We start from the raw sequence: 27704 nt of genomic DNA on the forward strand, positions 1-27704 counted from the left end.
ACTCTAGCTGATCTTGTTATTCACATTTGTTTTGATTGAAAGATGGAGGAAGATTTTACGCAAACCTGTATACGGTATGTCTACATCCAAAACTAGAACGCATACAAATATTGTAAAATATCGTAACATATACAGGGTTTATACAGAAAATGTAAGATGTGAAAATAAAAAAAAATCTATGATAGTCTTATACTGCCCATAAAAGCATAACTGTCCCATATGGATTTTCGAACCAACACCTTTCTTCGTCGCCACATTCATGTTTTTATGTGTACTTTACTATGCATATAAAATTTAACACACTTTGTTCGGAAAAGTTGCGGAAAAATATGAAGCGTGTGCAGTCCCATATTGAAAAATCAAGGCATAATAGTCTCCATATAGACTTTCAATGCGAATAACAATTGCAAAACGTGAGCTGTGCAAGATTATATTTTTTGCTGATCAATAGAAGCAAAATGTGTTATGTGTGCGGTGGTGCTAAATAAATAAGGCATGCAGAAATGCACTAGAAAATTATGAACATTTAGATGGGAAGACGAAACTCAAACTTTGAGCGCAATTTTCTCAATGCCTATTATTTCCATATGGGACAGTTATGCCTTTATGGGCAGTATATTCCTTGTATGAGTAACAATATTATATAATATTTGAAAAGTTGTCATGCCGATTTATATTGAAATCTTGCAGCCGCTGGTTGGGTGCGTTTGCTAAAACCTCACATCATTAACGTATCCTTAATTACCTTCACATACGGGGTAACTTTGATAGTTTTTTGAGAGAAAATCGAAATATTTTATTTTTTATTTGTAAAACAAACACTGATTTGTTAGTTATCGATTGTACATGAAAGATTGCATAACGGTTCGATCTTAATGAATCTATAGTTTTTCATATAATCGAAAGTCAGTTTTTTAGTAATGGAGTAATATTGATAATGAGTAGATAAGCACATGAAAATCCAAACCAAACTATTGTTTGACATCATCACAGTTTGAATTGGATTGGAGAATGTTAATAGAGAAACTGGATTAGATTTTATCAATTAAAGTACAGAATTTATTGAACAAAAAACATCTTTAAAAAGGTTTTCATGCAAAACAAACATGATAAACACCATTATAAGTTGATAATAATGGGTATAAAAATATATCTCTGAATAGATATCTATCGATAATCATTTTCGACATTGAATTCACCATAAATCAATCGTTTTTGGAACATGAATGAGTATAAATCGACTGAATCCCGTAAAGTACATGAGGTGTTGCATACCTCTAGGTTTTTAATGTTATGTGGGAATTTGTGACTCTGATTACAAAAATGATTCCAAATTGTAAAACTGTTTTTCGCTATGAGATTTGATACCGGATTCATGTTCTACTATAGCTAGGCCATCAAGCATACGTACCGAACTCATTATAGTTTCATGAAATAGTGATAGTAAAACAGATTGTTTGTGAGCGTTTTGAAAGTACCAAAATCTCATCATTTTTTAATATTCGAATATAAAGCCTCATATACTCTTGATTGGCACGAAAACAGCTCAGGGGGAAGTGTCACACTGATACTCCTTAGTTTCGCATTCATTTTGCTTAACTGAATAACATAATTTTTGTTTAGTACGTGCACTATCAAAGTTACCCGCATTTTCAAAGATACCTCGTTTTGCGATACTAAAATTTATGTGTCCATGTTGGTTATTGAAATTGTTGTGTCTATTTCGCAAAATGTGCCCTCCATAAGTGCGAAGTCATGAATAAAAGGGCTGGATTACGTTGGATCGATTTGTTACCGTCGCCACATTTATCCGAAGTAATCCAGCCCTTTTACTCAAAATCAGGCACTTCAAACCCCAAATATAATGTGTCCATTGCATATGAGTGGATAAGTGACTGCACAAAACTTGTATCATGATGAGCTTGAGACCACCTTAAGGCTATATAAGCCATTTACTGTTAATCATGTTATAGTGAACCCGCTTTCAAAACTTGTGCGCGTATAAGCACATGAATACAGCCTATACTGCCATGTGTATCAATTTCTGGGAATTCCTATTATGATTAGAAAACTATACCGCATACGTAAAATATTACTGATTTGATTCAGAAAGAAGAATACAAAGCGTTCGTATGAGCTTTTCTGAAGTGAAAAGTGAAATTTCCATTATATAAAATACGGCATACCACCATGGGCTGGTCATATTGTGTTAGTGTATGTAGGAAATGATGCTTAAATCTAAGAATTCATTCATGTTAAAGATATGTCATGTCAAATCGGTCATTAGGTCGTTAAAAGTCATCATATTAGTGTATCTCTAATATTCTCCTATGAACTCATATATGGAAAAATACAAAAAATCGTCTTTTTTCAATTTTTTGCCGATGAAAGATTTTTTAATATTCAGCAAGCTTTTTTTGACAACCAAGGCTAACTTTTAGTGAAAAAAGATCGGAGGTTCATGCAAGTCCGATAATATGTGTGTTCCAGCACACCGTGCGCCGTTATTGACTTTTAATGTTTGGAGTTCTCGATACTGTACATTGAAGATGGAAAGCAACTACCAAGCTACACCTCTTGATTCCTTTTGCAACTTTGATTATTCTGGTCAATCACGGAGTAGCAACTAGGAATTGTACGGTCATCATTGCTTACGCTTAGGCTTATAAATATATCACTCAGGTCAAACTTTTGCCCCGCCTTATTCTAAGCCTTATTTTTTTCTGCTCTGGGGGAGCTTAACTTCCAAACTATTGCAATTTAGAAGAGCACACGAACGATTGGTTTTGAGAACGTTCGAAAAATTATCCACACCCTAATCCACAGGGTACATTTCCCGCCTGCAACTAACGCAACGATGCACTTCGTCCGTGTCATTCCCCAATGCACCCGCTCGTTATCATCAGCTGACTCCCATGTTGCTGGTTATTGAAAATGAATTGCATTAATGCTCGGATAATCAGGATTATAAATTATTTGTGCTGCGGAGGAAGGGTTGGCACGGTAGCTGCCATTGCGGGGGAGAGATCTTTTATTTGCTGTACCCACAGTTCGCTCCACTATCGCTACAGCAGCGCGGCTTATCGCTGGTGTTGCTGATATCTGTTGCTACGACTTTCGCATGGAGAAGCCCATCCAAAGAAAGCACTCTGTTAGGGCTACACGCTTCCTACATTCGTTCATCCAATGGGATTGCGAAGGGTGGCGAAGGGTGATCATAACGACTTAAACAAAGTTAGAATGAAACTTGTGGATTTAATTAAAATTGCTTCCACCCTTTTTGCAGAGCTTACGCGTTCCATTATATTTGGCTGACTGTTGCTGCGTTGAATATTGTTCTCTCATCGGTGAAAACTCGTACATGATGAACTGGACTAACAGCGAGCCAGGAGTAAAACCAAAGAGTTTGGTTTTTTTTTCGATTTGATAGGTTTCTTAATCGAGCTTCTATTTCTACTTGTTCTTTTATTTTACTCCAAGCTCGTTATTGATGACAAGCCACGGAAATAGTCATTGAAATTGTAAGCTGGAATCATTTGTGGTCGCGCAGGTCAATTCCAAAGAAATTTCATGTTTAATGGCCCTCAGCTGGTGCGTTTTATGTAACCAGATAATTTTATCATTTGCAAGCTATGATGATGCGGGCTTTGATAAATAATTCACTTTTGTGTCCTATGGGTTTGGAACTTCTAGGGAAAATTACTATGCTTGAATTTACAGATACACGTGTCATCGAACTGAAGGGTATCGTTTGTACTTTTCACCTGAAAATGATTGTTTGGTGTTCTGAATACAGTGTATGATTGAGTCCTTAATTCAATTTCAATATAATTTGATTTTCATTTTCACGGAGGTAATTCGAATCCCGAGTATATGCACGTTAAGTCTCCAATACCTGTGAGGCAATCTTACAAACTTGACAAATTTCCTCAGCTTATAAGTTGGAAAGCAATAACATGACGTTGACGTATTGATATGTGATCCATGTCTAAACCATCAGTATAAAATTCACATAGTATATTCCAAGCAATTTGTTACAACGATTGACGATTAACTCTGCATAAAAACGTATCACCAACTTCTATAAGGATGTAGCAAATTTTATTAGAGAGACAGCATAACTGCTGAACATTTCGTAAAACCTTCCGCAAAACGTCAACAAAAGATCTCTGCGATTAAGGCCCAATCCCCACTTTAAGTTGAAGCCCCGGTCGTATAAGAAATGACCCTTTTCTTTTTCACGCACCATCAACCACCAGACCGAAACCGCCCTCAATTTTGTCAACCACCGCTCACACACACAATGGCCGCCGGACGCCTCCCAGCTTATCACCGTAATCATTATCGTTATTGTCTCGACCCTTTTTTTCCGCTCTCTCATTCGGCACACGCTGATCTGCGAAAGTTTTTCGGGCAGAAGACCCACCTGAGCTTATAGAGTGACACCACACCGTCATAAAAAGGAGCTCAGAACAACAGTCGTCGCATGTTTATGGCGCCCGGCGTATGGTTTTTATCGTGGTGGTTATTCGAGTGGTATAATTTGACCATCGCAAGGTCAGGAAGTATTGTATGTAGTATAAAAAATAACGTAGAGAAACCATACAGTTCACAGTAACACCACCTTTTATAACATTATGTATACCAGAGACATTATGGTGAAAATAGCAATAGAAAAATCATGAAAGGAAAGGTTTTGATCCTGAGACGAAACTAGCGAATATGGTCTACTTTTTATATGATTGCTAAGCTTTTCATATTCCATTCTGTTTTTACAGATTGTACCCCGTTTGGCATAAAGTCGTTTGGCATAATGGTTGTTTGGCATAAAAGTTGTTTGGCATAATGGTCATTTGGCATAATGGTCGTTTAGCAGATTGTATTTATAAATGATTTATAAATGGTGACTTAGAATGAATATCGGCCTTTTTTTTAAATTTTTACCGAGATCAAAACCATTAGGTATAGGAATAAAAAACAATCCGCTCTCGGGCTAGACATTGGATATATATAGAAAGCGTTGTGTTTGGATGGGCATCTAATTCTTCCGAAAGAGGTGCACTTTGCGAAAAAGGACCACGTGATTATTAAGCTGAAATCGAATTCAGGTTAACTTCTGCGTTCATGAGTCCTCTCATGGCGTAGTGGTAACGCGCCCCAACTAAAGATCGGGGAGTCGTGAGTTCGATTCTCACTGAGAAGACGTATAACTTTTTCGCAAATCTTCACATCATATTTGTCCGTCTAATCCAATTGTAAATTATATGTAATGTTAAGCTTTTCGGTAGTTGTTAAACTTCCACTCGGCTGGTTGGCCGTAAACCACGATTCATAATTAAAAAACAAGTATATTGGTTTTAGACTCATTATGTCAAACGACTATTCTGCCAAACGACCATTATGCCAAATGACCATTATGCCAACCTACTTTATGCCAAACGACTTTATACCAAATGACCTACCACCGTTTTTACATAAATCAATAAGCCAACCATTCAAACCCACACATGAACGTCTCAGCACAAATCAATCGGGTTTGCTTCAAACCGAAGCATGAATACCCTTTTGAATGAAATTCCATGCCAGCAAACCTAGTAGACATTAGAAATTACAATTGTTATGTTTAGACTTATCAGCATCTTTGGAAAAACTGCTCCGCTGGATTTTTGCGGGCTGCTTGGGCACGTCAGGAATTAATCATCAATATTAACCTCCTTTTCCCGAGCAGCCTAGATAGCCGCGTAGTGTCGGTAGCGGTTGTTTCAACTGGCTAAGAATTAACACTACGGACTGCCTGTTCCGGTGGTAAAAGTCCACCTCACAGGTGACCCCTAATTTATGGTGTGATGCGTACCGTGCCTAGGAATGAATGGTTAGGGGGGTCTAAATAAAACCTAACCGCTAACGGAGCCTGTGGGGTACCAGGGCGCCCTCCACAGTATTGAGTCCTTCCTGTGCTACCCGGAGCAATGGTGCAGGTGGCCTTGTGTTTCTCCGAGATAATCGGCTGCCCTTCTTCAGTCTCTATCCTGAGGCTTAATAAGGGTGGGATTATGAATATGTTGACATTTAATTTAAATAATCACCTACATGGATTCGCATTATGCGTTTTACACAGTGTATTCTGTGCTATTTCGCCTTTGGCGACTTTAAATAGATACCGATCTGGTTTTTTCGTTGCTGGTCTTTTTCGTGCTGAGATTGCAAAAAGCTTAATCCTGCCTAGTTTGGGTAGTGGCTACGGTTAGGTTAGCTCAGATCAATCTTCAGCATAAAAGAACAGCAACGATCAATCTTTGCAGACTCATGCAAAATGGTGCAGCCCAAGTGGCGCTAGTTCAAGAACCCTACTTTCGTAGAGGGAACTTCTATCTAGGTAACCTTGTGGACCCAGTTTTTGCTACTTTTAGCAAGCTTGAAATGGCAAACTCGCGCTCCATGCCCCGCGCATGCGTGCTCGTTAATAAAGCAATCGTTGCTACACTCATTTCTGAGTTAACTACCAGAGATGTATGTGCTGTCACAATCGATGTTTCTGTTGGTGACCTCAACAGGAAATACGTCTATTGTTCGGTATATTTACCACATGATGAACCATCCCCAACGGATGACTTCAAACGAGTTGTCGTACACTGCGTAACAAAAGGCCTTCCGCTGATTGTGGGCAGTGATGCCAATTCTCATCACATCATCTGGGGCAGCTCGGATATCAATTTGAGAGGCTCCAGTCTGATGGAATACTTAAGTAGTACAGACCTTGGATTACTTAACATAGGCAATCGCCCAACCTTCATGGTTTCTAATAGAGAAGAAGTGTTAGACATAACGCTCTGCTCGAATAGAATCAGTCACGAGTTGACGAATTGGCATGTATCAGATGAGGAATCATTATCTGATCATCGCTACATCTTCTTTGAACATTCAAATGTAACTGCGCAGACTTTGCGTTTTAGGAATCCCCGGTCAACAAACTGGGAACTCTACATTGAATTGGTTGCGACCAAATTTCATGGATATTCTCCGTCCATTGAAAATCCAAGTGATCTGGATGATGCCGTTGATACTACAACATCCTACATTATGGAAGCTTTTGAAGAAGCATGTCCTCTGCGGTCTGTAAAGACTACAAGAGGGACCCCATGGTGGAATTCCGATCTGACTAGACTCAGGAAACAATGTAGAAAGAGTTGGAACAGACGCCGTTCAGCTGGATCAGAGTCGTTCAAGTCAGCTCGCAAGGCTTACAAGAAGGCTCTTCGTTCTGCTGAACGATCCGGCTGGAAAAACCTTTGTACAAATGTTTCCAGTTTGAGTGAAGTCAGTCGGTTGAACAAAATTCTTGCAAAATCTAAGGATTTCCAAGTGAACGAAATTCGCTTACCTAATGGTGACTTTACTTCTTCCGATGAAGAAGTTTTAGAATGTTTATTCAATACACACTTCCCCGGATGTGTGGACATAGCATCTACGGATGAACCAAATGTCTTTTCATGTAGTTACGAGTCTCTGGCCTCGGCTCGCAGTATCGTAACTACTGAATCGATTCAATGGGCACTTAATAGTTTTGCTCCTTTCAAATCTCCAGGAGCGGATGGGATTTATCCTGTTCTGCTCCAAAAGGGATTTGAGTCTATCAAACATGTTTTGAAAAAGCTACTTGTAAGCAGTTTTGCTACCGGGTACATTCCCAAATCCTGGCGTGATATTACTGTAAAGTTTATCCCAAAAGGAGGACGTGCGTCGTATGAGGAAGCGAAGAGTTTTAGACCAATCAGTCTGACCTCTTTTCTTCTGAAATGTCTGGAACGCATTATCGATCATCACATCCGTGATGTTTATTTGGCAAACATGCCTCTTCAAGTGAATCAACATGCTTACCAATCTGGAAAGTCCACTGTGACTCTTTTACACAAAGTTGTATACGATATCGAGAAAGCATTCGCTCAGAAGCAATCCTGCTTGGGTGTTTTCTTGGATATTGAGGGTGCCTTTGATAACGTGTCTTTCGATGCCATATTGGAAGCCGCACGAAACCATGGGCTACCTACAATGATTACCAATTGGATTCATCAAATGCTCAAAAACCGACATCTCTTCTCGACATTGCGTCAAGCAGCGATTCGAAAATTGAGTGTTTGCGGATGCCCCCAAGGGGGAGTCTTGTCACCACTTTTGTGGAATCTCGTAGCAGATACGCTATTGAGGCAACTCAATAATTGCGGTTTTCCAACTTATGGATTTGCCGACGACTATCTAGCTCTGATAGTTGGTATGTGCATAAGCACCCTATTCGACCTGATGCAAAGTGCTCTTCAGGTAGTCGAGAGTTGGTGTCGCCAATATGGCCTTTCGGTTAACCCGAATAAAACATCTATTGTTCTTTTTACGGAAAGACGAAACCGCGATGGAATTCGACCTTTACGTCTTTTTGGCACTGAGATTAATGTGACTGATCAAGTAAAGTATGTCGGAGTCATTCTAGATTCCAAACTTTTATGGACAGCTCACATCGATTTCAGAGTCAAAAAAGCTTGCATGGCCTTCGGTCAATGCCGGCGAACCTTTGGTAAAACTTGGGGCCTCAAACCCAAATATATCAAATGGATTTACACAACAGTTGTTCGACCAATATTGGCATATGGATGTCTTGTGTGGTGGCAAAAGGGCGAAGTGAGAATAATCCAATCAAAATTGGGCCATCTCCAAAGGATGTGCTTGATGGCGATGTCTGGTGCGTTCTCTACAACTTCCACAGCAGCGCTCGAGGCCCTTTTCGACGTTGCGCCACTACACATATATCTTAAACAAGAAGCACTTTCTTGCTCTTACCGTTTATGGGTACTGGATCTACTGGAGAAAAATCCAGTGAATCGTAGATCTACACACACTTCGTTGTTTCCACTTTTGGTGAATTGGGACAAAATTGTCCTTGCTCCAAGTGATCTCACAATTGCTTGTAACTTTCCTTACAGGACATTTACCACACAATTCCCTTCACGGGAAGAGTGGACGTCTGGCTATTTGGAAAGAAGTATATCAAACAATATAGTATGTTACACTGATGGCTCCCTTCTTGAAGGTAGAGCTGGTGCAGGAGTATATTCTCGTGAGCTAAGGCTGAATCAGTTTTACTCACTTGGTAGAAACTGCACCGTTTTTCAGGCGGAAATATTTGCCCTTATGTGTGGAGTGCAATCAGCACTTCAACAGCGCGTAATGGGTAAAGTCATATACTTCTGTTCAGATAGTCAGGCTGCTATAAAAGCTCTCGCTTCGGCCAACTCAAGGTCGAAGCTTGTTATCGCATGTCGAACTCAAATTGAGGAACTGAATTCAGTCAACTCTGTAAACCTTGTATGGGTACCTGGCCATTCTTCCATCGCTGGAAATGAATTGGCTGATGAGCTAGCTCGCGATGGAGCATCGCATGACTTCATTGGCCCTGAGCCGGCTATTCCAATTTCGAAGTGCTGGGTGAAGCTTCAGATAAACTCTTGGGCGGCAACTCAGCACAAGCAATATTGGAATAGTTTGGAGTCGTGTCGTCAAACAAAATTGTATATTACTGAGCCATCTCCAAAGGTGGCGAAGTATTTAACAAATCTGTCAAAGCAGAATTGCAGTCTCTTGGTCAGAGCGTTGACAGGCCACTGCCGACTCAACTATCACATGGCAAATATTCAGCGTGCTGACTCATTTGTGTGTGATAGTTGTGACTCCGATTATGGAACTTCGTATCACCTGATATGTAACTGTCCAGTTTTTGCGCAAATGCGATTCCAATTACTTGGTAAACACTTATTAAGTGAAACTGAATACAGAAGCCTGAATCTTCAGGACATTCTGTTATTCTTAACCCGCTGTGGTAATGAGCTATAGGCTCTCTTTACGCTCATGCGTTTTGCAGTGCCCTTTTTAGGGCGCTGTTCGAACCCATTGTGGTATGGAGCTACATGCTCTCATTTCGCTTATGCGATTTTCCCTCTTCAAGGGACCCCACTCCTATTTCCTCCCATCTTTCCCTTCCCTTTCCTCTCCCATCGGGTAGATGATGAAATAGGCTCAAATATGGCGATGGCACAAATCTCCCAACTGGTGGGGAACGTGCCTTTGGAGCCGGCCTTCTGATACCTGATACCTGATACCAAATGACCTACCACCGTTTTTACATAAATCAATGAGCCAACCATTCAAACCCACACATGAACGTCTCAGCACAAATCAATCGGGTTTGCTTCAAACCGAAGCATGAATACCCTTTTGAATGAAATTCCATGCCAGCAAACCTAGTAGACATTAGAAATTACAATTGTTATGTTTAGACTTATCAGCATTTTTGGAAAAACTGCTCCGCTGGATGAGGTTTTCAGGGTTGGTAATAATCAATTTCGTCACTGACCGATGACGAAAAACCAAAAAAAAAATCAGCGCGTAGAAGTTCGTCATTTTTGTTGTCTTTGACTGACAAACCGCACAGTCACCGGGCGCACTATTGCAGACAAAAAGAGTCTAAGCTACGAACTGCTAGCCAACAACGAGTCTTGTATTGGCAATTGGGCAACCTTACTCTCAAGGTGATGATCTGGCCGTATTGGTAGGAGCGTGCTAATAATAATTCAAAGGTTTTTGGTTGAACTCCTGAAGTTTCTTTGTGACCTTTTTTTAGTCGGCCATTCAATTCATACCGATTAGTTTCCTGCCTTTCTGTCAACCCGGCGCTAGGCAGCCATGTTTTCGTGGTCAGCATCAAACTCAAGAGCAACAACGTACGTTGGCCTAATCATATTATGGAATTTTTCCTTCAATATTGAAATGTGTTTCTAGCTAATCTCATCAACCCAAATTGACTTGCTGTACTACAATCCAATAGTTTGCAACCGTTTGTTTGTTCGAATAACTGTTGTTATGCGGGAAAAGAAATTTTTCGGAGAAATAGATTTCACCACCATCGATTGTTATTCCTCAAACGGTTATTTGTTTACACACATTGAGCTGTCAGTGGGAACCACATCCAAGTGGGAACCATAAATGTTTGCTCGTTATTTTTAAATGGGGTTGTATGGACGGTGTCAGGAGGCTGTCTCTAGTCAAGTTCTACGTGTTCAACGAAAACGTTGATAGAGAGAAAAGGCAAAAAATTTCGTCGCGAATAGGAGCCAGGTTCAAGTTGTGATAATCTGTTGTTGCTGAATAATATTGTTGCAATAATGATAGGTGAGGAGAACGTCTCTGTTGCTGCGTGTAAGTCTGAGAATCGATTCACTGATCTTGAGCTATATCTGCACAACAACAGTTCATGCTCACTAGCGCTACTTGGTTGCAAAATTTTGAATCAACTTGCTCGAACAAAGATCGGCCAAAAACCTGAGTAATGTAAATCCTGAGATATCTGCAAAACAAAAGTATTATGCTTACTGCTGGTGGCAACATTTTCAATTAACTTACTGAAAAAATAAAACCATCGATAATTTTGCTAAGTCGTATTGATTATGAGAAATCTGCAAAACAAAACTTTAATGCACGTCTGATGGCGGAATTCCGTGTCTAAATGATCATCGCATGTCATATGACAGTTAGAAAAAGCGCTCTTACCGGACAAGTTCTTAACAAAAGAGTAATCCTCTACTCTTTAAGGTAGATCTTACTGGGTACGGAAACTTCGCCAAAGACAGTACTATGCCATCTCTTAATACATACAAGATATTCAAAGATTTATGAAAGCCCTAGGTCTCCTATAACACTTAACTGTATCTTATAGAAACTCACGTTTAATTGAAGACCCAACTGTATGTCACTGTAAGAAAAACCATGGGTAACAAGTTACCATAATCTGGGGTAACATTGATCTTTTTTTTTGAATATTTCGTTTGAAAATGCAATTGTTGCCAATTTTATATTTTTAAAACAAGTGCCACCCATATCTTGTGACTGTATACTTTATTAATTAATTAATCATTCTGAACCATAAAGCGAATGATAAATGAAGTTTCTACCATTTTTCAGTTTTTCGTATATTGACAGCTCAATTTCCATCTTGTTCACGCTTGTTCAATGCTATCGAGACATGGGGTGACACTCTAACAATTTTGGAATGAGTCCAAAACACCCAATATGAATAGTTTAAAAGTAACAAGAAATAGTTCAAATCAGATAGATCGTAAATGTATAATAGATACAATATTCATTTTCATCCGGGGCTCTTTTTCAGAAGTAATAAACTACCACGAAGAAGAAATCCAGAAGAAAAATCATGAGTTAATCAAAGTGTCTTGACAGCTGTTAAAGGGCTCACGCAATCTGTTTCTCACTATCCCTAAAGGCAATTCATCACTCCCATACATGTATCTTGGAGTGTGACTCGCAACGTGGCACCTATTGTACTACGCTTTGTCCTCCCCACAAAAACTTGAAGAAAAAGTAGATTAGCACAGAAGAACATCGTTTTGCAGCTCTTGAGAAATCTATCCCAAAAGCTAAAACTTTCTCCATTACGGTGAAATGTCACCGTGGTATCTTCCCGTGGGTACCCGCCCTTTGCCATATCCGCCAGGAGAAGGCCATCACCGCGAAAAGGTGTCAACCGAAGCGACAACGCTCTTCAGGCTGCCATGTACGCCATGTTGTTCTATGCAACCCACTACCCATCAGTCTCGGTGACAACCAAAACATGTTTACCACCACCGCCACCATATCAGCGCACTGGAATTGGCCCGACAGTGCTGCACTCTGGCTGTTGTTGGGTACTTTATTACCGGCAACCCCTCCCTGTAACCAGCGCACACTGAGCAAGGAACAGAATTTAGTCTGCCAAATCCTCTAGCGTCTTAGAAGAGCGTTTTTTGCGTTGGAGTCTTCAGAGACTCATCTGGGAATTATTGGATCTTGGATTTGATGACAACAGTTGAAATTTCTCCGCATAGATGGCGCTGCGATGCAACCTTTTTAATATTTCGCTTCCAAAGCCGTGCTTAAGCCGAAGCTATGACAAAAGGTCGAAAGGACAGAACCTCGAAAGACAAAAGGTCGAAGAACAAAAACGAAGGGACAAAAGGTCGAAAATCTTTTTTCAAAGAAGGAAAAATTTCCCACCAAGCAGATAAATTTCGACGTTTTGTCTTTCAACGTTTTGTCTTTCGACTTTTTGTCCATAAACCGCTTAAGGTTCAGTAGATTTGAAGCTTTTTTTTCTCTTATAAGCAGGTGAAATCAACTCACCTATAAAAATTCTGAACTGCTACGGCAAATGAAATGTTAAATGTTGTTAACAAAATGTTATTGCAAGCTTGATTTATTTCTAACAAAAAAAGGATGATAGTGTTGCCGAACACAGAGCACCTAGATATAAGAAATTAATGTAATGTAAAAAGCGCTAGAGGTTTTGTCCGGATAAATTCTGTCCACGACCCATTGTGCAGCGGGTGGTTTCTTAGTCCTCTCTTGACTGAGCTGGAGCTGTCTTGGCGGAGCCACAACCGCGCGGTTCCGAGACTATTGTGTTCCAGTGCCAAACGAGTAAAGTTTCGTGGAAAAACATGTCTGGAACAGGTTGTCACCTGGATAGCCCATCCGCCCGTATCACAAAACTGGAAGGCAGTGAAGAAGTGTCGTCGTCGTAGCGCACACAGATGGTGACACTTATCACCGACCGTCGAGATTGAACTTTTTCCATCAAACGAGGCGGAATGCGATTTTGGTGGACGTCTTCTGGAGGTGATTGAAGACAAGATTTTCTTTTCGCAATGATGAACATCGTTCAAATCTTAAGTGAATTTATTAAGGGATGGTACACAAATTATGTCACGCTAAATTTCAACTTTTCCGACCCCCTCCCCCCTTTTTGTCACACTTTTTGTATGAGTCCTGCGAAAATGTTGTAAGGCATGTCACGCTTGGCTCGACCCCCTCCCCCCCTTGGAGCGTGACGTAATTTGTGCATGATCCCTAACTGGATTTCGCAAGGTTTTACTTACGAAAATCTAAACAATGACGATGCCTTGATGTTAGAGTGTGGCTTATTCGTCGAAAATTGTCAAGACGCTATTAAAACAATCCATTTCAGTTTGCATGTTTCATTAAAAGTTTATGTTTTATGTAGTTTTTGTGCAATGACTGAGTCAACACTATTTCTATGCTTAATATTTTATTAATCTTTTTGAAAACAACACAGTAATATTGAAAAGCACGTAAATTTGATATCTGTTGAGTATTGGTGAAGTTATGATCGAACAGAATTAATTTCTATCGTAGATTAAAGAAAATAATCTTTTCTAGGCATATACAAATTATTGGGTATACAGTACTGACCCGATTTTGTCTGCCCCTTTTTACGGAGCACTTTTTGCTCTCACCGTTTTATTATCAAAGTTTCTCCAAATATTATTCAACTGTATTAAAGTTATTGTGACTATGCGTAACATAGCGAAGAAAGAATTCTGATAACTTGTTTCCTTTTTGAAGGAGGGCTGAAAAACGTTTTGAAAAAGGGGCTGACAAAATCGGGTCATCTATGTATTACATTTCGAAACATTTTACCCTATATGAACAAATAAATGATGATAAAATCATTTTTAAAATGGGGAAGGACCTGGTGTAGTGGTTAGAACACTCGCCTCTCACGCCGAGGACCTGGGATCGAATCCCATCCCCGACATAGTCACTTATGACGTAAAAAGTTATAGTGATGACTTCCTTCGGAAGGGAAGTAAAGCCGTTGGTCCCGAGATGAACTAGCCTAGGGCTAAAAATCTCGTTAATAAAGTCAAACCAACCAACCATTTTTAAAATATTGCCGCAAATTAATATCCTGGAATCTGTGATAGAAAGTCGAAAGGCATCAAATTTAAAGAACAAGAGATCTTAACCTTCGGGCTGTCGCGCTGTTGTACTTTGTACAACAGTTGTGATTTATATGCTATCATTTTGCAACAAAGATATCTATCGATACCAAACCAAAATGTATTCCTCAAGAATCTTCTTAAGAACAATACTCGACAGTTTTTATTTACAGTATGGCCCTTTATAATACGGTGAAATCAGCAAATGTACATGGAAGTCGCATAATAATGAACGCACTATATACGGTTAAAGGAAACCACAGTTTCAAATCGTTATATCTCAATCAGGGATGGGGTGCGACTCAAATCTCTTTCGGTGCTACACGCACTGCAGCGAGATAGCACCCAAAATTCGAAAGAGACGTGCAGGAGTACTTTTCTCTTGACTGCACCCTCGCAGTGCTGACTCGCAATGTGCTTTGGGATGCACGGTATCGAGTTGTCTCATTTTGACTCTTTGCGTTTCGTACACGCGTAAACAAATTCACTTGAATTCATTTCATTGATATGTGACTGTCAAAACTCTTAAACAAGTTGAACATAATTCGTCACTACCTTGTGTTTCTGACTTTACCAAATATGTCAAGATACACACCAATAAGTTTTTGCAAAGCACTTATTGAGCTTGTCTGCTTTCAAAGCATACTTTGTTGAAAATTTTCTAGAGTGGATTTTGTGCTTTTACGAAAGAGACTGAAAGAGTAGAGATTGTGCTTTGCTTTGTCTCGCACAAAAACAAATTGACTCCTGCGCCTTGCTTTGAGTTTACTCGCAAAGAATGGGAGACGCACAATCAATTTCTGAGTGGCACGCATGTTTTTGGCACTGCACTGAGTTTTCAGACATTCCCTGATCTCAATATCCAGATAATATAGAAATTTGGGGTCTTTATTAAAGTTGTTCTGAAGTTGAAGCGCTATCTGATGGTACCCCATTTAATTCGGAATTTGACCGCTAGGTGGCACTAGTGGGCATGGAAGTTTTACTTTTGTTTTGCAGATATCTCAGGAGCCTGTCCATTTGGAAAGCTGGTGTCTTCGGCAAAGTAGTTAGTGTGTTAAGGACTGACATTGTTCAAGCTAGTTGATTTAAAATTTTGCCACTAGGCGGCGCTAGTGAGCATGAAACTTTTGTTTGCAGATATCTCATATTTGGAGTCTGACCACTTAGAAAGATAGTGGCTTCGGCAAAGTAGTTCAGTGACTCAAGGGCTATAATTATTTGAACCAAAAAATAGGATATTTTGCCACCAGGCGGCGCTAGTGAGAATGAAATTTTTGTTTTGCGGATACTGCAGGATCTTGACATTTTAGACAGGCACCTTTAGCAAAGTTGTTCAGAAGCTCAAAACCTATCATTATTTTACAAAATCTCGAACTTTGAAGCTTAAAAAAAGAAAGAATTTGAGCTACTGAACAACTCTGCCGAAGACGCCATCTTTCTAAGTGTTCAGGCTCCTGATATATTTGCGAAACAAATGTTTTATGCTCACTAGCGCTGCCTTGTGGCAAAATTTATAATCAATTAGCTCAAACAATAATAGTCCTTGAATTACCAAACAACTTTGCCCAAGACGCCATCTTTCTAAGTGGTCAGGATCCTGAGATCTGAAAAAAAAACAAAAATTTCATGCTCACTAGCGCCGCCTAGCGGCAAAATCTCGAATTTTATGGCTCAAATAATGATAGCCCTTGAGCTACTGAACAAATTTGCCGAAGACGTCATCTTTCTAAGTGTTCATACTCCTGGGATATTCGCCAAGGGTGTTGTACAAAGTACAACGCGTGACTACTCGCGTTACAAAAATTCGCGCGACGACCGAAAGGTTAAAACAAAAGAAGGGACAAAAGACCGAAAATTTTTTTTTTCGAAAAAGGACATTTCCCACCAAGCAAATCATTTTCGACCTCTTGTCCTTGCGACCTTTAGTCTTACAATCTTTTGTTTTTTTTTACCTTTTGTCCATGAACCGGTATCTTGTATCTAATAGAACATACAGTCAACTCTCCATAACTCGATATTGAAGTAAACATCGAGTTAAGGAGGTATCGAGTTACAGAACACAAAACCAGTGCAAATGCGATTCAATGGACCATCGAGGTAGCCATGTAAACCATCTTTTACCATGGTTCTCTAACTCGATATCGAGATACAGATAATCGAGTAAGGGAGAGTTAACTGTATGTTCATGTTCATACCATTGTATAGTCAGGTCCCTTATCAAAAACACTTGGTAGGGGCAATATAGTAAGCCCAGGGCTTATGAGATTTCATCCATTTGGGGGTTTTGTCGAATATTTTCCTTTTGTTAAGAGACAGTGCAGTACAGTCTTCGACGAAGTTTCAGTAACCAGTACGAACTCCTTTTAAGAGTTGAGGATCATTCTTTCAGTCTAGAACTTAGCCAGTAGGAGTTAGTTTTCTAACAAGCTTTATATTAACATTATGGGATATGTGAATCATATATTGACAATCGGCTGACAATTAGAGGTTAGTTAGCCAATATTCGGCGAAGTTCCGTCTCGGCATTCTAATTTAGTGCTTCTTCGATGCATAAGAAATGCCTCAGTCGGCTTAGCACTTAGTTAGAATTCATATTCCTGTTCCTGTTCCTATTCCTATTTCTATTCATATTTCTTTTCCTTGCCTTTCCTTTTATTCATAACTGGGGATTTTTTTTATTTCCGTACAAAGTGGGCCGAAAGGTCTCAGATTTTCATGAAAGTTGTTCCACAGGCAGGGCTCATCAATATATGAATAAAAAATATTGAGAAAAATTCAGGGTCGCTTATTTTCCCGGAAAACTCAGTTGGATTTTTTTTTTGTTTTCCTCTGACACTACTTACTTTGAAAAATCATAACTCAAGAACGAAACATCGTAGAAACAAAGTTTTTTTTATGAAAATGAAAGCAAATTTTCTCAGGAATAAAAAAAAATATTAACTGGAAAAAGTTTTCCACAAAATTTTCCACCGTTGGGAAAATTCGTAAAGAAAAGCCGGAAAACTATGCTCCAACTCGTGGGAAATTTTCAAAAAAAATTTTTTTTCCCTTTTTAGTGTAATGAAAAATTGAGCCAGAAACATTTTTTTCAGTTTTTCTTAGCGGTGTAATTTTTCATAAAAAATATCATCCATTCCGACTTATACTTCATTAAAACCAATCCCATATCTTTTTTTCAGATGTTTTATAAAATTTGCAATTGCTTTGATAAAAAATCTTTGTTTTTCCGATGCATCGATTGAAATATATATTTGAGCTATGGCCATTTTTCACAAAATTGGCCATAACTCAAAAACGAAAAAAAAAGTACATTTCAAAAATTTCAGGGATCAAAACTTATAAAATTATCTTCTCAAAAATATATTTTTGAAAATTTTCCACGAGTTGGAACATAGTTTTTCCGGCTTTTCTTTACGAATTTTCTCAACGGTCGAATATTTTGTAAAAAACTGTTTTCAGTTTTTTTTTCTAAAAAAAATAGGCTTTCATTTTTATAAAAAAAAAATTGTTTCTATGATGCTTCGTTCTTGAGTTATGATTTTTCAAAGTAAGTAGTGTCAGGGGAAAACAAAAAATTTCCAACTGAGTTTTCCGGGAAAATAGGCGACCCTGAATTTTTCTCAATTTTTTTTTATTCATATATTGATGAGCCCTGCCTGTGGAAAAAGTTTCATGAAAATCTGAGACCTATCGGCCCAAACCCGTACGGAATTAAAAAAAAATCCCCAGCTATCTCTATACCACAGAAGCATTCACCGATTTCAGACAGAGTAACTTTTCCGAATAACCCCTGGTGTAAATTGCACTTTCCTACCAACTTCTTCCGCACGACCTGAAAACCATTATTCTTCCCCAAACATCTTAGAAGCGTAACCATAATAATCGAAAGGCGAGCGCAATAGAAGCGCAGAATGACGTGGATAATATAATGCAGTCAGACAGGAGCAGTGCGAAGAAAGCATTTAGCATAATTAGAACTATTCTCCTCGCGTCCTTTTGCACTTGCAATGGGAGTTTAAAGACATCTGGCGAAAGGAAAGGGATCACTGGTGAAGCACGCCATAAATTGCTCTAGCTGGAGTTTAATTAAATGAAGCTATTATCTGCAGTTCGATGTCGTGAAGACAGTGCAATATTGCTGATAGAGTTCGACCACAAAAGTTTTCAACCGAGGATAGAAATTCATACTTCATTATACAAAATTCATCAACTTGCTTCGAAAGTTAAGCTATGATTTAGCAATGGATTTAGCGGTTGAAGCAAAAGCAAATTTTCATTCGCCTAAATATGTTTCGATCATGATTCGCATTCCGTACACGCTTAACTTCGGTTACACATTGGATGTGTACACTGAGGAAACGGAACGTATGAGGTACACAAGATTTTCTTATGCAATATCGACATAAGAAGTATTTTGTTTTTCAATTCGATAGTCTTATGAAATTCCATAACAGACTTATGAAACAATACTCATAAGATAAACAGATATAAATTCATAAGAAACTCGTTTTATTAATCATGAGCATTGATCATTGGCTTTCATAAGACAATCTAATGGAGTACGATTTTCGTAACAATTTATTACACTTGTAAAAAAGAGTCGTCTTCCTATCAAAAAATTCGTAAGAATTTCATACGAATTTCTAATGGACTAAAGACATAAGAAGTAGCTAATGAGACTCATAAGTAAAACTTGTGAACTTTAATCGATCACTGCGTTCATAATATAAATGGGTGTAATATCATAAGATACTCTTATGAAGGGTTATAGATATCAATTATGGAATTCTTTGGAGCCATTATATATTTAGAAAATTTTTCTTTGAATTAAAGAAATCTCGAAAACCTATTCAAATATTTTTTTTTTTCTATCTTTATTAACGAGATTTTTAGCCCTGGGCTAGTTCATCTCGGGACCAACGGCTTTACTTCCCTTCCGAAGGAAGTCGTCACTGAAATTTTTAGTGACTATCTCGGGGATGGGATTCGATCCCAGGTCCTCGGCGTGAGAGGCGTGTGTTCTTACCACTACACCAGATCCGTCCCCTCCTATTCAAATAGTCTCAAGTCAGAAAAGTGAATAAACTTACTTTATTGATCCTACGTGTTTCGCAGACGAAATTCCACATGTTCCGCTCCTATCCAACTAGATTTTTCACTTTTAGAACGTTTAATTTCCGGATTTACGAAACGACGAAAGTAAGATTTTCAACTTTCACAACCTAACCACTACTTTCGCCGCCTCGCTGTATAGAGAGACAAAGTGACTTAACCACTAATCAAAACAAAACAATACTTGAGCCGATTTTACACTGGTAGAAAAACGTCGAAAGTAACTGCATGAAACGGCTTATCATTTTGTTATAATTATTTTTGTTGAAAACAATAGAAACTACGTAGTTTTTGAACGCGATCTGATTGTACGCCAAATTTGAGCGATATACACGGCGAAAACATGTTAAAAAGGTGATTCATTTTAAAACAGTTTTAGAAGACAGGTTGTGATTCTTCTCAATTACTTTTCTCAAAACCGTATGAAAGTTACTTACGTTGATTTGAACAAGTTATCGAGAAATGAAAGTTTATGAAAGATCTCTAACGATAACGACAATAATTACTTTTGAATATCGGACGTTTTGTGTTTCATAAGAATCTTATGGAAGAGCGAAAACCAGTCAAGAAATCAATTCACAAGTGTTCTCTTATGAAATTTGTACGTAATTTTTGACACCTTGTAAGTTATATGTAATAGGGTCCAAATTTTTTTTTTTTTGATAAAATCTTGGTTTTATTCAATAACACAATAGAGCGTGTTCGACTACTTTGGAAAATGTTCCCACTCAAACAACAACTATACCATATTTAAACTTTAATTTTTAAATTGGTCCAAATTTGAAACTTGACATTTTTTAACATATTTGACTTTCACTTGTCGACAAAAACGCCACAGGGGTTTTACTTTTTAACACTGGGGTTGTTCCAATCTGACATTTTGGAAGGGACACTGAAAACCAAACACACCCAATACTTGAGTTTAAACCAAGCGGCGTGACAAAGTCTCAAAAGCCAGAAAAATCGCTTTTTGAGATTTTAGCGAATGAAAATCATTTTGAAATTGGGTAGTTTCTGTCCAAACTTAATCGTTTGGTACTAAAACTGGGGCAGGGCTTTAGGACGCAATTGACGAAAATTATTTTGTATTTATACGCAATTATGAGTTTCGGTAAATCTACACATTGAACTTAACGTATAGCCGTAGATACGAGTGTACTCTTCGTCAATCCTCCTAGTAAACAACGACATACTTTCCGCGAACTAGTTACATCCTCATTAAGCTTTCTATCCACGTTCTGCCGCAAACAACAACAAAAACTCCGTACTTCGTACCCCTCGCAACCGGCCAACGATTGTTTAAACCATATAAAACCAAATAAAACACACAAGACGATCCTTATAAAAATGCAGTGCAGCGAAAACTTTTCAAATAATACACCCAACCAAGACCCGAGAGCAGCCCTCTCGAAACCACGCAACCACGCTGAAATCCGATCCCATAAGTATCATCCCGGTACGAGGAAGCGTAATGTGGGCTCTTCTCTTCTCTAGACGAAACAGCGCTAGGATATATAGGCTAGGCTTGGGCTTATACCGACCAAGTGTGTAATTTGCTGTGCACACACGAACTCGCTTCCGCCCGCTCTGCTGAAGCTGCTGCGCAGTGGGGTCAACGGGAACAATCTTCGGTTGAAACTGTTTGATAAATTTTCACTACTACTTCCACAATTCGGTGAGCTTCCTTTTTGTGATTTAGTGAGATTCCCTTTCAAAATTCGGTGAGTTTTTTGAAATTCTATGAGAATCCCCTTCCGGAAATTCAATGAGAATTTCTGAAGATGTTTGACAAGAAGTTTTTCCGCTATTTGGTGTGGTTTTTTGTCGATAATTTGGGTTGTGCTACTTTTCCCCGAATGTCGGTTCCCCGAATGTCGTTTCCCCGAACGCCAGTTCCCCGAATGCCAGTTCCCCGAATATCCCGTTTCCCCGAATAACCCACTTCCCCGAAAAGTTTTTGGCAATCATAATGACAATTTGCATTTGAGGGAAGTGAACGTACTGGTCATCTGATATGCAGCCTTCTTTATTTGATTGGCGGTTTTTAGAAGTTTTACCGTCCTCAGCATTTTAGGCACTATGTGTATAGTCCAGAAAGACCAAATACCTCCTTCTTTCGATTGCTTATCGTTCTTTCTAGTTCACCATCTTGCTACTAAAAACTATTAGAGCTCCTATTCGAACAGTACCACTTTTCGGGGAACTGGGTTATTCGGGGAAATGGCATTCGGGGAAAAGGGTCATTCGGGGAACTGACATTCGGGGAAACGACATTCGGGGAAAAGTAGCACAATCGATAATTTGATGATAGTTCCTTCTTTCCAGCGAGAAATCAATTCGAAATTCAGTGGAAATTCATTTAACTTGTAATGAATAATGCCTTCGATTCGATAAGAGTCACTTCAGTGAAAATTGCTTCCATATACAGTAGGGGATCGAAATTCGTACAGGCTCAAAATCTGTACACTTTATACAAATAGTAGGCGTTTTGTATGAAGTGGACGGATTTAGATTTAGGTATACGACCTTAGGTATACGAATTTCGATCCCTCACGGTAGATGTGAATTCTATTATCAATTTGACTATTATTTCATTCTTATAATTTCATTGATTCGGCGAGATTTCTTCCGGCAATTCGATGCGAACCCTTTTCGAAGTTTGGTGAAAATCCATTCAGAAATTTGGTAAACAAATTTTCGCAATTCTCTCGACACTTCGATGAATATTTTTTCGGCGATTCGGTGACAACTCCTAAGAAAATTCATTCATGAATTCGGTTAAAATTCAATTGACAAATCAGTGAGAATTGTCTCCGCAAATCTATGAGAATCCCTTCCGAAAATTCGGTGAGATTTCATTTAGCATTTCGAAAATTTCATTTGGCAATTCGGTGAGAGCTCCTTCTGAAAATCCGTAAGAATTTATTCAAACACAGGGAGAATTTTTTTCTCTGCAATTTGCGGTAGCGGTTCGGTGAAAATCCTTCAATAATTTGGTGAGAATTCTTTCGACAATTCGGCTAAAAAAGTTTTGGCGATTTGATTCTATCCATTCGGTGAGAACTCTTTTTTTTTCGAGATTTGGGTGAACATTTTTCTGAAAATTCGGTACGGTTTTTAGTGGCGATTCGATGAGAACTCTTTCCTAAATTTGGTGAGAATTCTTTCGAAAAATTCAACGATTTGGTGCGAACTAAAATTCTGTGAAAATTCGTTGAAATTACTTCGACAAATCGGTGGGAATCCCTCCACAAAAGGAAATTTATTTTCAAAAATCAGTGAGAATTCATTTGGCAATCCGGTGAGAGCTCATCCTGGAATTCGGTGCGAATATCTGGTGCCATTCGGTAAGAAATTCTTCACAGACACGGCAAGATTTTTTTGCTCTTCTGCAATTTGCTGGAAATCCCTTCGGCAATTTTATGACAGTTCCTTTTGTCTATCAGTAAGAAATCCTCAGTTATCGGTAAGATTTTCTTTCTGTATTCAGCAAAAGTTCTCTCCATTCGGTGAGCAGTCTTTGAGAGAGTAAGTAACTCTTCGGTAAGAGTTCTTTCATCAATCTGGTGAGAATTCCTTCGGCAATTTTGTAAGTTTCTTCAAGATTTGGGTGAGAATTCTTCTAAAAATAAGGTATGATTTTTGTGGCGATTCTATGAGAACTCCTCCCTAAATTTGGTGAGAATTCTTTCGAAAAAAAAAATTGGTGAGAACTCCTTCTGAAATTCTGATGAAACTTATTCTGGAATTCGGTGAGAGTTTTTTACGTCAATTGGTGAGAATTTCTTTAGATACACGGCAAAATTTTTATTTCTGCAATTTGCTGAAAATTCCTTTGACAATTTCATGACTTTTGTCGGTCAGTGAAAATCCTCAATTGGTAAGGATTCCTTTCGATATTCGGCGAGAGTTACTTCCATTTGTCAAACTGTCAAGAATTCCTTCGGTAATTATGTGAGTTTCTTCGAAATTTGGGTGAGAATTCTTCCGTCAATTAGGTATGATTTTTGTGGCGATTCGATGAGAATTCTTTTCAAAATTTGTTTGAGAATTCATTCGACAATTCGGCTATAAAACTTTTGGCGATTTGGTGAGAACTCCTTCTAAAATTCTGCAATAATTGGTTGAAATTCCATTGACAAATCGGTAAGATTCCCACTACAAAAGGGAATTCTCGTTTAAAAATTCAGTAAGTATTCTTTCGGAAAGTTCTTGAGAATTTATTTGGCAATACGGTGAGAGCTCATCCAGGAATTCGGTGAGAATTTCTAATCCCATTCGTTGAGAATTCCTTCATATACACGCCAAGATTATTTTCCTGCAATTTGCTGAAAATTCTTTTGACAATTCCGTTTGTTAGTCAGTGAGAATTCCTTTCGGTATTCGGCGAGAGTTCTCTCCATTCGGTGAGAATGAATGAATGGTTCCCTTGTCAATCTGCAATCGCAATTTTGTAAGTTTCTTCGAGATTTGGGTGATAATTCTTCTTACAATTCGGTATGTTTTTGTGTCGATTCGAAAAAAATGTGGCGATTTGGTGAGTACTCATTCTCAAAGTCTGTGAAAATTTGTTGAAATTCCATTGACAAATCGAAATTATTTAAAAAAAAAATCAGAAAGAATTCTCCGGCAATTTTGTGAGAATTCATTTGGCCATTCGGTGAGAGCTCATCCTGTAATGGGATGAAAATTTCTTCAGATATATGGCAAGATTTTTTTGTGGAATTTGATGAGAATTCCTTCGACAATTTTATGACAGTTCCATTTGTCTGTCAGTGAGAAATCCTCAATTGGTAAGAATTCGTTTCGGGACTCGACGAGAGTTCTTTCCATTCGGTGCACAGTCCCTTAAGATCTACAGTGAGAATTCCTGTTGCAATTTTGTGAGTTTTGGTTGAGAATTTTTCTGACAACTTGGTATGTTTTTGTGGCGATTCGATGAGAACTCCTTCCAAAATTTGGTGAGGATTCTTTCGACAATTCGGCTGTAAAACTTTTGGCGATTTGGTGAGAACTCCTTGTAAAATTATGTAAAAATTCGTTGAAATTCCATTGACCAATCGGTAAGAATCATTCCACAGAAGGAAATTCGCTTTTGAAAATTCAGTGAGATTTCGTTTATCAATTTCGTGGGAATTTCTTTGGCAATTGCATGAGAGCTTCTTCTGAAATTCGGTGAGAAATTCTTACGCAATTCGGTGAAAATGTTTTCATAAATACGGATAGATTTTTCTGCAATTTGCTAAGGATTCCTTTGATAATATTTTGACAGTTCCTTTTGTCGGTCAGTGAGAAATCCTCAATTGGTGAAAATTCCTTCCGGAACTCGTCTGCGAGAGTTCTTTCAGCCATTCGGTGAGAAGTCTTTCAGATATTCAGTGAAACTTCCTTCGTCAATTTGGTGAAAATTCGTTTGGCAATTGCTGTGAGAGTTTCTTAGAGAATTAGATGACAGTTTTCGTGACATTTTGGTAAGAATTTTGTTGCGATTCAGTGAGAACTCTTTTCAAAATTCAGTGAGCATATTCGGTGAGAACGCTCTCGGCAATTTAGTGAAAATATCTTCCGTGATCCAGATAGAACTTGATGTTTGATTTGATAATTTATTATGCAATCCTGTGATAGTTTCTTCAAATATTTGGTGAGATAATTCCTGCAATGAGTAAGAATTCCATCTATAATTTAATCACAGTTCCTTTTGCCAGTTGATGAATAATCCTTTCCGAACTCTGTGAGAAATTAATTAATTCACTCACCATGCTACGACTTGACTTCTGCAATTTAGTATGATCTTTTACTCAATTCAGAGAGAACTTTCCACATTTTGATTTTATTAATTCGGTTTCGAATTCAGTCGGAAAATCTTTGAGAATTCACATAAAAATTTGATGAGAGTATTTTTGACAATTCGGTGAGATTTCCTTACGCACTTCGGTGAGAATTCCTTCAGATATTTTTTGACGAGAAATCTTTCCTTAACGCCATCAATACGGTAAGAATTACTTCCTAAATTAAGTGTGACAATTTTCTCCATTCAGTGACAAATTCCTTCCAAAACTTAATGAGAATTCTTTCCTCAATTCGATGGTTATGTTTTGCTTGCAACTCTATTATTCACTGAAATTTTCTTTGGCACTTCGGTAAAATCTTCTTCATATCAGCATTGCGAAAATCTCAAATTCTCAATTGACATGGTTGAGTTGTTTCACGCTTGATTTGTAGTTGACTTATGCGTTTGTCTCATTGGCTTGTTTGTCCTCAGTTTTTTCACGTAAAGCTTCAATACCATATTTGCCTGCCAGAAATATATCAATCCCTTCTAATGTAAACGAAAACATTGAGCTTTGACAAGATTCCGATTGGTTTCACGCGTCACGCGTGAGTTTGGAGAAACCCCCATCGAAATGCAGCCCAAACAAGTAAGCACAATTACTTTGACCGAACAATAACGGCTCACAATGCAACGAAAACAATCACAATCAAAGGAATCGTTTTCTACGCCGAGCATCACGCACATATTGATGCGCACATGTTTTTTTCTCAGTCCGTACGGATGAAAAAATTTGTTTACTTTCTCGATTATATGCGGTGGTTGAGGAAATTTCTTAAAATTGTGTGAACTATATAAGTTTTACGGCGTGTGATTGGAAGTTTTCCATAATGTAAATAAGCATTCGGTGGAGTAATTCACACAGGGTGGCAGGGCTCAGTCGATCACTAATCAGATTTCGGTCGGTATTGCTGTTTGCGTCTGAAGTGCAAATCTGATCTGACTGGGCTTCAAATGCGGAAAAACAAACTAATCAAAGGATACTAAGCAACCATGATCCATATCGCCGCCAACCTAGCAAAGAAAAACAATCTTTGACTTCGCCTTCCTTGTTAAAAATCTTACCGCATTTGGCGTTCCCGCATTTGATATTTGCATTTCAAATGCACACAGCAATATGTTTTCGTACATGCGATTTCGGTGACTTCCACTTCTCACTGGATATTTGAACTAATTGCACTGAAGTTATTTATCGAAATATAATAGTTTTATTGCAGTTTTGGTGTGCAAGTGGATGAACCATAACACTTTTCACAAAATACACTTGGAAAATGAACCTATATTGTAAGTAAGGGATAGTACACAAATTATGTCACGCTAAATTTCAACGCGCTCTAGGGGTAGGGGAGAGTAGGCTAAAGCGTTACGGCTCATACAAAAAATTAAAAATTTTCATACAAAGAGCTCCGTAACGCTCGGAGAGGGCAAATATTTAAATTTTAGCGTTACGTAATAAATGGATGCCGCCTTACACAATTCGATGCGAGCACTTTTGGTAATTCGGCGGCACTTTCTTTTACCACTCAGTGAGAAATTTTATCAAAATTCGATTAGAATGAACGAAAAAAAATTTCACACAAAAATGATGTTTTTCCAGAAAAGTCTTCTAATTTTCAAATTAATTCCATTTATATCTCCACTGTGTTCCGTAAAACAGTCGATTTTGCGGGTTGTACGCTGTTGTACCGCCACCCACCCTCAGAACTTCGTCTTCTCCATCAAGCCCAACCTCAGTGTCAGCACCAACGACGACTATTTGCTTTCCGGGTTTTCCAGCGAAGAAATACATATGTGATTCAGAAAACGACGACGACTCCGAGGACTACGATCGAAAGCAATACACCCTATACTAGACTTGAATCCCTAGCACACTGCACTTTGCACTTTATATAGCGATATGGGATTATTTGGCAGAAGAAGCTCTG

General features: G+C 38.5%; 1 protein-coding gene and 1 non-coding gene across 2 annotated transcripts in view; both read left to right on the forward strand.

Moving 5' to 3' along the window:
* Positions 1-27704, forward strand: part of LOC5564746 — a 789319-nt gene that overhangs the window by 686478 nt on the left and 75137 nt on the right. The window lies entirely within an intron of this gene.
* On the forward strand, positions 5131-5203 carry Trnaf-aaa. Its single transcript has one exon. It is a non-coding gene; the product is annotated as a tRNA-Phe (tRNA).

The sequence above is a fragment of the Aedes aegypti genome, chromosome 1, assembly GCF_002204515.2.
Source record: "Aedes aegypti strain LVP_AGWG chromosome 1, AaegL5.0 Primary Assembly, whole genome shotgun sequence".
Lineage (NCBI taxonomy): Eukaryota > Metazoa > Arthropoda > Insecta > Diptera > Culicidae > Aedes > Aedes aegypti.